Here is a 14463-nt window from a genome sequence, read left to right on the forward strand (position 1 = left end):
CTGGAAGACTGGAGGTAACCTTTGTCTTTACTTTCAAGAACTTCTTGCGAGAGGGCTGAGCTCTTTGGTCCTTGGTTTACTTCATATAATTCACAAGTTAAGGTCTCTCTGGTCTGTGTCAATGGTTTGCTTACATTTGTATCAGTAGATAAATGTATCTGATTTAAGAGTTTAGGTTCAATGGTACCTTCAGCATGATTCTCATCTTCTAAAATGTTTATCTCATTTTGAAACTGAGAATGATCATCCTCAGATCTCAAAGGTAAGTCAGTGTTTATAAGCTGTAATTTTTCCTTTTTCAAGCTACATTCGTTTAAGGTGCTCTCACTGGTGTCTGAGATGTAAGAAAATTCACCGTGATGGTCATTAGAATTAGACACTGCATCTTTTGTATTACAGTGCAGCTGAAGGAACTTATTTTGAGAATTCTTAAAACTGGTCAACTGATTTGCACTTAGATGAAGTTCACCATGACTATCAGAAAAAAAGTCCTTTGTTCTGCTGAATTCTAATTCAGCTTTACTTCTACTGTCATTTAAGGTTTCTTTCAGAAAAATGTTTTGCACTTCACTTCTGGAACTTAAGTTCTGACCTACAGTAACAGCTGTAACATCACATTCATATTTAATTTTACTATCTCCACTGTCTTTGAGTAAATTAATAGGTGAATTGTCCAAATGATTTAATTTGTCTGAAATAGGAAAATCTGTTTCTTCTTGATCAACACACCTGTCTTTTAATGAATCATCATCTATGTTAAAGTTTAATTCAGATAGAATGTTATCGTTATGTAATGGATTGCTCTGTATATATGCTTTAGGAAATTCAGCACAAATTTTTATCTTTAAATTATCATCTGACATGCTAGAATTATCTTCCAATGTATAAGGTGTATCATTTTCAGTTAGTAGGTCAGTAATACATTTACTTTCCTCGTTAGAAACTTTCTTTACTTGATTTGGAGGTAGTATTTCGTGCTGGGACAATTCTTCCTGTTGTGTATTTAACTTAGCTCCCCCTTGTACAGCGTGCCAGACTAAAAATTCCTTCCCAGTATCAAGAGGCCATGCCGTGGTACACATTCCCTCACTGGTAACAGCTGAATGGTTTTCATCTGTTGCAGCTTCTCCATGCATATTAGTAGAAATCTCTTCATCCATTTTTAGACAGTCAGAATCAATAACACAAATACTATAAAATTCATTCTCTCTTGAAATACTATTTTGTTTGTGATCAATATAAGTTGGTTTTTCATCTGCTGTTTGTCCTTCAGAAATATCTAAAATTTTGATGCTCTCATTATTATTGCTGATTTGGACATTTGCCACTATTTCCCTCTCTGCTAATGAGCCTGTACAAGTTACTGGGTAATATTCTAGACGGCTTGGATTTAAAAAAACCTCTTCCCGTGAGGTTTGGTTTGAAAGCATTGGTGCACATGAAAGAGAAATACAGCCTTGAGAACTCATATCTTCAGATATGTTAAGTTTACTTCCATTATCAATAAAGTATGTATTAGTATTAGGCTTTTCAGAAGGATGCTCACAAGCAACTAAATCTTTTTTCCTTTCATTTTTCCCTAAATTTTCATATCTATTTAAGACCTTGTGTACCAAATCTAATGAAGGAATAAAATTAAATGAATTGCTAGTGCTAATAGGCACTTCATGCTCAGTCTCTGAAATATGAAAAGTAGAAAACTTCACTTTTTTAGCCCAAAATAGATGTTTATGATTTAGTTCCTTCTCCCAACTACCAATTCTAGTAGTTGTCCCATTGGCTCTATTTTCTACTTTGTGTAGCTCCTTACCTTCCACAGTATCGAATAATGAAGACAAAGTTTTACTTATCCTGCTTTCTGGCACTTCTTCTTCCTCAGATTTTCCTAAAAGGCCAGTTTTTTCGTTGTTATTGCTGTTGTTTAATTCTTTGCTGAAGCAGCAACCCATGTTTAAAAGTTAAAAAAAATCATACTAAAAGTTCCCGTTCATTTCAGAACCTGACAATGTACCTCAACTAGCTTTCTACAGCTACTGAAGAGAAGCCAACACCCAGAAACCAAAAATAGTACTGTGCGAGACATTCACTTGTTACTGTCACTCAAATCCCAAATCCCAATTATAACAGATCACAGCATTCAGTTTTTTCAAAAGTTATGCCATGCATACATGTTCTTAAATCTAAAAACTATTCTTGGAGCCATAGTAGGAAATTTCTTGTTCCCTATAAAGCGTGTGGCATTAGTAATTTTACTTAATTTATAAATGCCACAAATGTTACATTCACCATATACGTATATATAGAAAGCATTATTACAATTAAATTCAACACCATGTAACAATCCAAGTTCCCTTAAAAACAATAATTTCCACCAGCAAATAGTAACCATTATAAACTTCAGTATGTTAGAATAGATTAAAGAAAGGTTACTAAACCAAAGACATGCATAATAACAGAGTTTCTCTAATGCCCAACAAGAGAACTTATGTACACAAGTGGAATGCAAATTTTTTACTGGTCCTAGAATTGAACGTTTTTAAAGCAAAAAAAAAAAAAAAAATCAACACTCCTTCATTAGGAAGTCTTTCCTAATGACTAATGAATCATCTACTGAATAACAATTTGTCCAGTAACCTTTTCAAATTACTGTCACATAAATTCAATAATATAACACGTCTCACAGTTTTCCCATTTCTACTTTTGTTCATCTTGCTTCACTCAAATTAGAATACCTTCCCCATATATTGTCTTGAAATTCCTTGAAATTCAACCCATCCTCCAAAGCTTACCTCAAATGCTATTACCTCTTCATGATTCATCCCTTGCTCCCTCTAAAAGAAATGTGATCTCTCCCTTCTTCTCTTGACCCTTCCATCACTTAGCACCTCTAATGGAAACATCATTTTTCCTTGCATTACTAAATTCATGTTTGTCTTTTTTCCTCCTTATACATTTCATCCTTTATTCATACCACCATCATCAACTTTACCATCATCTCCCCTCTCAGACCCTGAGAGGAGATAGCCTCCCTCAGAAGCAGCATTCCTTCCAGGTCAGTGCTCTCAATCACCATCCCAAGAAGCAACACAACACCTACAGATGTGCAGCCTGGCAAACGTTCCTGTAGGAGCTACAACCATAACTACTTATGAGTCAGGGAGGGAATTTCTTGCTATCAAAATTCAAGGCAACAGTAAATAGTTTAATATCAGAAACTAAAATGACTTTATCAATGATTACATTACCATCTGCTTTGCTGCTGCACCCTAAGCACCATGAGAATTTTCTCCTGTGACTTGCAGCTGAAGCTTTCCAGTGGTGTCTTCAATGTGAGTTCCATTTTTATTTCTAGCACTTAGCACTATGCTTTTGCACATAGTAATAAATGTTTTATTTCTTTCTTTCATTCATTTGTACCTGGCCCCCCTGTAACACTTCCTATAGGCCTCAGCAAGTAGACATCTAAATACTTAACTGAACTGAATGTTTTTATTGACCTTTGATTTTTACATCACCTACATTTCCCAACACATTCCTCTATAAATTTAAATGACATCATACACAGTGTTTCATACCCAGTCCGCATACCTACGCAAAGAAAGGTGGAGGCGAGAAGACTTTCTCCTGTCTCTTCTTTGGGGCCAAGCTTGGTCATTATAGTTTCAACTGTTTTATTTTTCTTTTGTTCAGTGTTGTAGTTATTGTTCATCCTCTTTTCTTGGCTCCAGTATTTCATGTTACATCAATTCATATGATTCCCCTATTTTGTTGTACTCATTTATTGCTTCTTATTGCATGGTATTATTTCATTATTCTCATAATACAACTTTTGTTTAATCATTTCCCAATTAGTCAACTAAGCCATCACCTTTGTTTCCAATTATTTGCTATGACAGGATGTGATGTTATAAATATCCTGATATGTATGGGACAACGCTTTGTGACAATAATCTACTGGGAGCACATGCCTAATGGTGGGATCAAATGGTCAAAGTATATATACATTTCAGATATTCATTCCAGTTCTTTCCAGAATGGTTGAAACAATTCACAATTAAACTAACAATGCATGAATGTGCTGTTCTTTCTATAACCCCTTCGATATCATTTCTTTTTTTAAATCATCTTTACTAGTTTACAGAATGTGAGGTAAAATGAGTTGCTTGGATTTATACTTCTCTTACTATTGTTATTCTATATGGTTGTTAATAACTAATATTATTAATAGTTTTACAATTCTCTTTTAAGACTAGTTTATTCACATTTTTTGACCTATCATAAAATGGCTTTTGATTTTATATGTCTGCTACTTCCACGCATATTTTACATACACACAAGCACACACAATCAAGCCCTTATGAGGAAGTTGATGCAAAGATTCCTCTATCTTCCTCCCAAATCAATTTCTTAGGTGGCCACGCTAAAGAGGCCAAAAGGGAATGTTCTGTAAATAATATACATATTCAGGCAGCAAGATATGTGGCTTCCCAAGAAAACTGAGTTATGGAAATGCTGTCTATAGGTGTTTCCACATAGCATCATATTAGTTAGTGTTTAATTGGAGCTCACTGTCATAGGTTTTAGTTCAACTCAATTGTACTTGCTCATGGATTACTTCTTTATTTCACATTCATTTGAAATGATGCTTTGGGGGTGGGGTGGAAGGGGGCTCTAAGCTATATGAGGCACAGTTCACAATTGTCTCTCCATAGAGGGTAGGAATCAATTTTCCAACAGAGTTTTGTTTCATTTCAAGGACAGCTTCACTCTGGCACACCAGCCATCGAGGCTTGGTACAATCTCTGACGTGCACAGCTGGGCGTGAAGCTCCCCTTTGAGGGTGAAGCAAAACTTCCACAAAGTCACATAGCAAAAGAATCAGTGTAATTGTTGTGTATTCCTTAATTTTTAAGTATGTTGTATTTTTTAAACTCTTTCAGATCACACGGGGAGGAGCCAATTTATACATTATGAATATTTCTAGTTCAAAAGACCATTACTGTTTAATTTCCTCCAAACTGTAAATCATCGTGTCCTGGCTGTATCTGTGGTGCCAAGGGGGTGCACAGTTCTTGCTCTATTGTAGAATATCACAGTAGCCACATGCTTTCTGATGTGTTCTCTACCTGGTTAGAACGCCCTGTAGACAGCAACTTTTTTAAAAGAAAGAATCTAATGAATCCAAATCAATTTCTTAGTTTCTTACCCTATTAATTTTTGTCCTCGCCACAACTCTATAGAGGTAAATGGTATAAGTATTATTCTATTTTTATAGATGAAGAAAACATAGTAACTTGACTAGTGTAGTGGTATATTTAAATAACTATGACAACAATCTCCTGAATCAAAATCTATCATCTTTCCTCAGTAAACAAAACTTTTCAGCTACCATATTCACATACACTACAGGACCTCCAAATCTAAAATGACAAATTATTAAAAACAAAAAGTCTTACGATCAATGAAGGAAGAAATGGGGGAGGAGAAAAGAGGAGGTCAGGAAGAATGTTGCTAACCAGGAAATCGTGGCAACAAGCCAAAAGAAACAAAGAAGGTCAAGGTGGCCGCAAATGAATCTTAAAAATTACTGGTAAAGCCCCTTCTATTTACATGTGTGAGCTAACTCTACTCATTACATTCTCTTTGGCTGATCAGGATTTCAAAAGTGTGTAAGCATTACATAGTGTTAGTCAAGAAAAACAATGATTTTCTTATTTTGTGATGAGCCTGGACCAAAATGATGTCTTGTAACAGGTACAAAAAAATAAGGAAAAGTAGATAAGGATAACAGGTAATTTTTTGGCCCTACAATCCAATTTAAGAGGAAAATTTTCATAACCCACATTTATCTACTCATTTATATATTCACTGTAATCCTTACACCACCACTACACCAAAGTACCTTTTACACCAATGAAACAAGTGAGGCACTCTGTTTATATAAATCAGTGGTAGAAACGGGACTGGAACTCCTATCTTATTAATGATGAGGCAATAAGAAAACAGTTACAAAAGAGAGGTTAAGAGTAAAAAGTGACCATAGTTCTAATAAAGAAAAAAAAAACATAAATGCTCTAACTTAAGCCATGATATGTAGAAATGTTACTTATCTGGAAGATATGACCTAGAAAATAGCTGATGAACTTCTTTTTCTTACAGAACAAAACCATGAAAAAAAAAAATAGAAAAACACTGGAAGGAAGGAAAGTTTTCCAAGTTTGTTAAGAGTGTGCAGGTGTGTCCTGATTTAAGTAACCAAATATGAAAATCCAAATTTTAAACACAGAAATCTGAGCACTGTTTTAAATAAGCAAATAACCTTTGTACCCTAAAAGTAATTCTATTTATGGTGATTTTGCTTATATACAACTTAATATCTACTGTGGAAAGCATATCTTATAAAAATGACTCATGCTCCTAGAGAATCAGGAATTTTTCAAGACTCTGAAAACTAACAAATATATAAACAGAAAGCAGTAGGAAAGAAATACACAAAATTTTAAGAACAGCTATGTGCAAACAGAAGACAATTTTCTTTTTAAAATTTTTTGTTATTCTAACCTTGGCAAATACCAATTAAGAGTATTTCCATATGCAAAGGATTGCATATGAAACCACAAATACTTTAATAAAGAAAAATAACAGATTATTAACAGAAAGTATATAGTAAATTAAATATGTTAGTTTCATAGCCAATATGCTTATCTGTCTCACTCTGACCTTTTTTGTCTTCTCCTCTCTTTAGTGTATTTAAAAAACCCCTAATCCTAACAATAAACCCACCTCACCTTTGTAACAGAGAAACTGCATAACAATAAATACCATGCTGGACTGAGTCTAGGTCTGCCTCAGACACTTTATAGCTTAGTTTTGTGATTCTGGGCAAATCACAATCTCTCTAAGCATTGGTTTCCTCATTCCTAAAATGTGATGCTCTGAAGTGAACACAGTAGACCAAGTGTGCACTGATGAAGGCAAAATAGAGAGGGACAATCAATTCTACACTCCTAGAGTGGAGCCCCAAACAACATTAGCAGAAATACTGTTGATTTATTTTGAGCTTTTAGCCCCTAAAACTTCCCCATCTTTTCCCACAAGAACTGCTGTCTAATTCTGTCTCTCTGATTTACGTGAAGTTGATTTTTAACCCAAATTTAAGACTTTACAGTTATACCTATTAAATTCTGTATTCAAGGTTAGAGAATACATCTGGTTGAGTTAGTCACCTGTAATTTTAAGACTAAGGTGAAAAAATAAAGCCAGAGCAGAGGTGAGGCACTCCAGAGCTTTATAAATCAGTGGTAGACCCAGGAGCAGCATTCCTGTCTTATTGATGATGAATCAAGGCAATAATAAAAGTTATAAAAAAAATCACGTTAAGTACAAAAGGTAACCATAATTCTAACAAAGAAAAATAACCAAATGGATGAATGACAGCACAAAGGTTCTAACTTAATAGCTATGATATACAGAAATGTGAATGTATCACCTAAAGTTCATGGTGAAAATGAAGTCTGAGGAATGAGTCAATGGTAGAAATAAAGGATAGAACGTTATAAACCGATTGGAAAATTCAGAACTCTGCTTCATAGAACAGCACAGTAATGAAGAAATCTAAGGTAAAACTATTCTAAGGAATTATGCCATGCCCAAGATCACACAGACATAAATAGCAGAGCACTATGTTTCCTGACTTCCAATTTGGTTTTAACAAAGAAAGTTTTACATTGTTTCCAGTGAGTCAAAAACAAATAAAAGAGAACCTAGGGGAAAAAAATCTTAAGGAACATTTTTTTCAAAAATCAATTAATAATGTAATTGGGAAATACTTAACAAAATGAATAAAAAAATTTTTTAAAAAAATCTATCAAGCCCAGTCCTTCCTCCACTCTTGGCCTGCTTCATCTGCATCTTGAGGTCACCATGACCAACCAGCTTGTTTGAGAAGACTAACCAGCCCCGTCCTCGGAGGCTAAGACCCAAGCCCCAAGAAAAAGGCCCTCTGTGGTTCCTGTTCGAGGCTCAGCTCGTGGGGGCCCTCATAGGGATGAAAGGATCGAGGATTCAAGCAATGGAGACCCTTTCCAGAGCTCAGGTTAAAACAGATCTATTCAACCAAGAGGAAGATGGTGAAAAGCCCGAAAAAGCAGAGGTGCAAGTTTTTGGAAGCAGCCACTGTAGAAATTAGAGCAAAAGAGCTGGTTGAATGTATCATCAGATGGTATCCCACCAGCCTCCCCTGACGCTGCAGATGAAGTACAGAAGGCTGTTGCCCAGATGTCCATTCAGGAAAATAAGTAATATGCAGCCCAGCTGGTTTTTGTTAATTTTATACAAATAAATTATGTTTGTTTTTTCTAAAAAAAAGAATCTATCAAGCCCACTGGGTGGCAGACAGTGTCCTATGCCCTGGTAATACAAACAAACAAAAAAAAAAGCAAAGGACTTTAATATTTGCAATTTATAGCTTTTTATCAAACTACTACAAATCAGTCCATTAGTATTATTTATATTATATTAATCATATATAATGATAAAGCTCCTACTACATCTTAGGTACCTAGAACTGTTCCTGTCAGAATAGCATGCAAAGTTAACTTTTAAGCGTTTATCAGGTCCATCTCATACCGTACACAAATTGAAAAGCTACCAAAAATTCTTCATTTGGTCTAATTTAGTTTTAGATTTTGAAAGTAATACAACAGAAAATAAAAGTTCTAGCTTCCTAACACAGTTATATGCTTTTTTGGTCCATGAATGAGAAAACAAAAAGCAAATAACTACAGCATGTACATTACAATTCAGCCCAAACATTCTCTTAAGTCATATGAAAGATAACTATACTTCTAGACTGATATTCATTTTAACTTTTTATGCCTTACACATATGTTTAATGAATACTGAATTACATTTTTGGTTCATGCTGGTTTGCTGGTTTATTTGGTTTGGAAATTAGGGTATTTCAGAAACTATTTATATGATAGCCTGAGTCTGACCCTGTTCCCCTTGACTATTTATATATACACAATCAATAAGCATTTATTTAGCACCTACAATGTGACATAAATTGACTCCCCTGGCATCACTGGGTAAAAGACTAATTATCACCTCTTTCTGGAAAGTAGCTCTGGCTAAACAGCCTATCTTTTAACAATTCTGGTGTTTAGAACATTTCCCATTTTGATAAGGCATCATGTTCTAAGTATGCTGAACTAAAAAAGTCTTGGTCAACCATGTCAGCATTTACAATGAATAATTTGTAATTAAATTTATTATAATTCAGTAGAGTCTATTTAATTTTATCTTTAAAAAATCAAATGTTTGGAACCATATTAATGAAATATTTTAGAAAATAATGGCTGACACTTTTAAATACTATTGAGAAGTACTTCTGAGTTCCTTTTCTTCCCATGCACATCACTGTCTCTAAAGAAAGGGGATCTGTATGGCACACCTGTAATTTCCAGGACAAACTGGACCTTTATGATCATCAATGATCTTTGTGATGATTCTGGAGATATTTCCACTATGTCCTAGTCATTAGAATAAGACATGATGGATTATGTTTAATTAGTTAATTATTACCCTTAAATTTAGTTTCCTTTTTGGGGGGAGGGGGGGCGAATAGGGAGGATGGGCTTAGTTAACTTGAAGGTCTGGTAGATTCTGAAAATCTCCAAAAATGACACATATATTTCCTGGCATTTTATATATCTTCTAAGAAGAGTCCCCTAATTTTAACTGGGAAAAACCATAAGTTCTCCTTCAAACTCACCAAAATATCTAATGAAAAATGTATGAAGTATAGAATATACAACTGAAATTTTGATATTGACAATTAATTTTCTACAAGCATTATTATAAAAATGGCACTCTGCTTCATTCAGTATTACCCAGAGGTGTCGATACTTTGGCGGGGCGGGGGGGAGAGTCTGAGAGGAGGGATGCACGGAACTGGACATGACACAATGCTCAAAGTAGCCATACAAGGGATTAAGATTATGTTTTCCTGTTTATAGCATTTTCATTAAAATGTTAAATAAAATAAAATAAAATAAAAGTAGCACAAAAGTCATCTGTCAGTAGAATTGATGAAATTCAGAAAGGATTTTTTAAGTGCTTATGGCCAAAGACAGTATTAATTACATTTTTATGATGTAAATCAGTTACCATAAGCAGGAGAACAAAAATAAACAAGATCACCTTAGCAAATACTTCACTAACATTTTATGCCATGAGAACAGGCAGCCAAAAACAGCAGTGATTTAGAATGTGAATTTGTTAGTACAATCAGACAAAGATAATGGTGGATTATAAGCAGTACTAGCTCAAAAACCAAGAAAAAGCAATAAAAGGCTAAACTAAACCTATAAAAAAGTAAGAATAAAAAACCAACCTTATTGACATGCCCAAATAAGTAAAGTCATCCTAAGGGCATTTCTAAGTGAAAATGGAAGCACACAAAAGAGAAGAAAATTGGAAAAGATCTGAAAAAAAAACCTTATATTTAACATTTTTCATCATTAAAGGTAAAGATGTGCTACTAGTGGAAGGAGAACCACACTAAAGACAATGAAAACAGGAAACTAGCAATATTAGGGACAATACAAGAACAGGAAGGAGATCTTAGAGGCCATACAGTCCAAATCTTTTCATTTTATAAATGAGCAAAGTTCTAAGCTTCTTGCCTAAGGTCATACAGGTATAAGTAATAGAGATAGGCTCTGATTTCAAGGCCTCTGACTCCAAAATCAGCATTCTTTCCAGTGTATGTTACAAAATCCCTGTAACAAATAAATCCAATCAAGCAAAACCAATTCTCACATTCTACAGGTCTGAAAATGTCTTCTTCCGAATCTTTACTTCATCACCTTTCTATAAAGAGCAGTCATTACACTGATATGCGTTTGCAAGTCTTTGAGCTATTTTTCTTTAAAATGTTGTCATTCTCTTATTTCTGCTCATTTTATTCTAAAGAGTGTATCCAATGTTCTTTGAAACCATCCAGTTCATTATTTCTTATGGTGTAAAAATATTATCATATCTGTAAACTTAATTTATCTGTTAAGGTGTGCTTGATAGTTATCCTTTAGTTTCTAGTTCTTTATTATAAAAAGAATAACTATAAATATATACATTTTTCTACATGAGTCCCTTTCTTCTTCTTTTTGATCATTTTAGGGTACAGGCCTAGTAGTAGTTGAGCTCAAAATGGCTACTGTAAATTAGATTGGGGGGCAGGGGGGAGGAAGACTTTAAAAGTTCATGTCACTCAAAAATAAAAGTTCTTTTGAGTCAATCTGTAAGAATATAAATCACTCCCTGACAAATGGTCAAAGGATATGAACAGGCAGTTTTCAGAAGAAGAAATCAAAGCTACCTATAATCATATGAAAAAATACTCTAAATAATTCTTGATTAGAGAAATTCAAATGAAAAAGACTCTGAGGTACCACTTCACACCTATTAGATTGACTAATATGACAAAAAAGGAAAATGATAAATGCTAGAAGGGATTTGGGAAAATTGGGACACTAATGCACTCTTGGTGGTGTTGTGAACTGATCCAACCATTCTGGAGAGCAATTTGAAACCATACCCAAAGAGGTATAAAACTGTATATACTTTGACCCAGCAATACCACTACTACACGTGTATCTCAAAGAGATCAAAGAAAAAGGAAAAGGACATATTTATAGCAGCTCTTTTTGTGGTGGCAAAGAACTAGAAATTGAGGGGATGTCCATCAATTGGGAAATGGCTGAACAAGTTGTGGGATATGATTGTGATGGAATACTATTATGCTATAAGAAATGACAAGCAGGTGGATTTCAGAAAAACCTGAAAAGGTTTACATTAACTGATGCAGAGTGATGTGAATAGAACCAGGAAAACATTTTACACAGTGACAGCAATACTGTAAGATGATTAACTATGAATGACCTAGCTATTCTCAGCAACACAATGATCCAAGACAACTCCAAAGATTTATGATGAAAAATGCTATCCACCTCCAGAGAAAAAACTGATAAAGTTTGAATGCAGATCAAAGCATACTGTTTTTCACTATTTTGGCATTTTTTTCCTTTTGGTCTGCTTTCTTTCACAATATAACTAATATGGAAAAATGTTTTAAATGACTATAAGTATACAACCTATATCAAACTGCTTACCACCTCAGGCAGGGGAGAAGGAAGGGAGGGAGGAAGAGAATCTAGAACTCAAAATTATAAAAAACAAATGTTAAAAATTGTTTTTGTGCACAACTGGGAAAAAATAAAATATTATTTAAAAAAAAAAGTTTTTGTGCCCTGCCTCCTTTTTGTCCTACACCCCAGGGACCTGGGTGGAGAGTGTTTCTTAGAAACTTAACAGGCCTGCACAATTCTCTGACATGCCCCAGTCTGAGTAGGTCAATTCAATTTCAATTACAAGTGACTTCTCTGCCACTTGTCACACTCAGGGACAAAAATTTCCAAAAATTTCATTCATTCAAACTGGCAAAATAAAGTTAAAAGCTTTGAAATACACTGTGCACAGGCTTGCAGAGAAAAGAGAATACTCATTCACTACTAAATTAACTGCAAATCCATTGAATCTTTTTGGATTTGGATAATATGGAAGAGGAGAGTAAGTCTGAAAAACAGTCATACTCTTTGAACCAAAGTTCCATTGCGAGGAACATACCCTAAAAATGCTATTTAGAAGAAAGAGAGAGAGAAAAAAAAAACAATCTTTATAAATTGCAGAAGCAGCAAACAACATCCAATAAGCAAAGAGTAACAACAAAAACTGTAGTACATTAATGTGATAGAATATCATATTGCAATCAAGAGCAAGAAATCTAAGTAAACAAAAATATGAAGAGACATTTATGAAATAATGCAAAACAAATACAGGAGAACCAGAAGGATGGAGAAAAGTGGATGAGAATGAAGTCAAAAACAGAATCCTAATGAAGACTTAAATGCTATAAATGAAAAAGTTTAGACTGTTTTATGAACTGAAATTAATTTAAATATAAGTTACTCAAGTTAAGTTCTTTTGTACTGTGCCCTGGTCAGATCCCATCTCGGGTATTACTGTTTTAGGCTCCACATTTTACAGAGGAAATTACTAAGCTGGAGAATGTCCACTGGATGGACAACCAGGATGGTCCAGTTCATACCATGACTGTCAGCTAAAGGAATTAGGTATGACTAACCAGAAGAAGAAAAGACTGGGGAGAAGAGAAATGAAATCTATCTGCAAGTATGTGAAGAGTCAAATAATGTGGAAGAGTAGAATTAGACTTGTTCTCCTTAGCCACAGAAGGTTTTACTGAAACTAATTAAGTTATGGGAAGGTCAAATTTAGGCTTCACATAAGCTCCTTTTTAAAACACTCTTAAGAATTGGATGTCATCAAAGGTGGAATGGATTGCCTTAAGAGGATTCCTATCATTGGAGGCCTTCCAGCAAAGGTTGTTGCCTATGTTGTAGAAGGGATTCTTCTTCAAGCATGGGTTGACAAGTTCCTAATATCTCTTAAAATTGTGATATTATCTTACCAGATGAAGGTTTCCAAGAATTTGGGACAAGTTATTTTACACCTCCCTGAAAGGATATCATTTTTCATTTCCCTGAAAGGGCTCACTGAAGGACTAAAGGACTATTGAGAATCCCAATCACAAGAAAAGAGATTTGGGATCACAGAAGATCAATTAGGCTTGACTCCTAAACTATGTAAACTCTGAAATGCCCCTCCAGCTCTAAAATTCCATACCATTATAAAATATATCTACAATAAAACAAGTAGCAGTTACAAATTACTTTCTTTCAAATAAATTCTATCTATTCTCTCTTCCCCCAATTGCTGATCTATAAATGCCTCCCTGGAACAAACTTTTAAAACACAGCTTTAGTCAATTAATTCTAAAATACATTTCAAAAAACATTTGGTAATTACTATAAACTTAATGGGAAAAGTGATGATTCTGTTAAAAAAAAAAAAACCAACCACATCCTTATGTTCGAGATTAATGCTTCTAAACTTCTAAAATATCCATTAAGTACTATCTGCTTTTTCTACCTTGGACTAATAAGAAACTTATATTTGATCTGATTGTATATTTCAAATAACAGAACTAAAATTTTGAATACTACATAGTTACCAAATTTACTTTGATATCAATAATTAAGATGCTAAATAAGAATTATACTATAAAATGTCAAACTGTTTTTGATTGAGTATACTAAATAATGTGATAGAAAAAAAGTGAAACTACATAAAACTGGTTACCAAACTGGCACAAAATAAGACCTCAGCACTTCAAAAGTTCTTTACCTTTTTTTTTTTTTTAAAAACACAATGCAAAAAAATTTGGTTCAAATCACTGTTGCTTTTCAAACTTTTCAAAGCATTCATTCACACACACACACACACACACACACACACACACACACACACACACACACACACACA

General features: G+C 34.2%; 1 protein-coding gene across 4 annotated transcripts in view; it reads right to left on the reverse strand.

Moving 5' to 3' along the window:
- LARP4B (La ribonucleoprotein domain family member 4B) overlaps positions 1-14463 on the reverse strand; it is a 161879-nt gene that overhangs the window by 90546 nt on the left and 56870 nt on the right. The window lies entirely within an intron of this gene.

This window comes from Vombatus ursinus, unplaced genomic scaffold, assembly GCF_900497805.2.
Source record: "Vombatus ursinus unplaced genomic scaffold, bare-nosed wombat genome assembly UNPS02014852.1, whole genome shotgun sequence".
NCBI lineage: Eukaryota > Metazoa > Chordata > Mammalia > Diprotodontia > Vombatidae > Vombatus > Vombatus ursinus.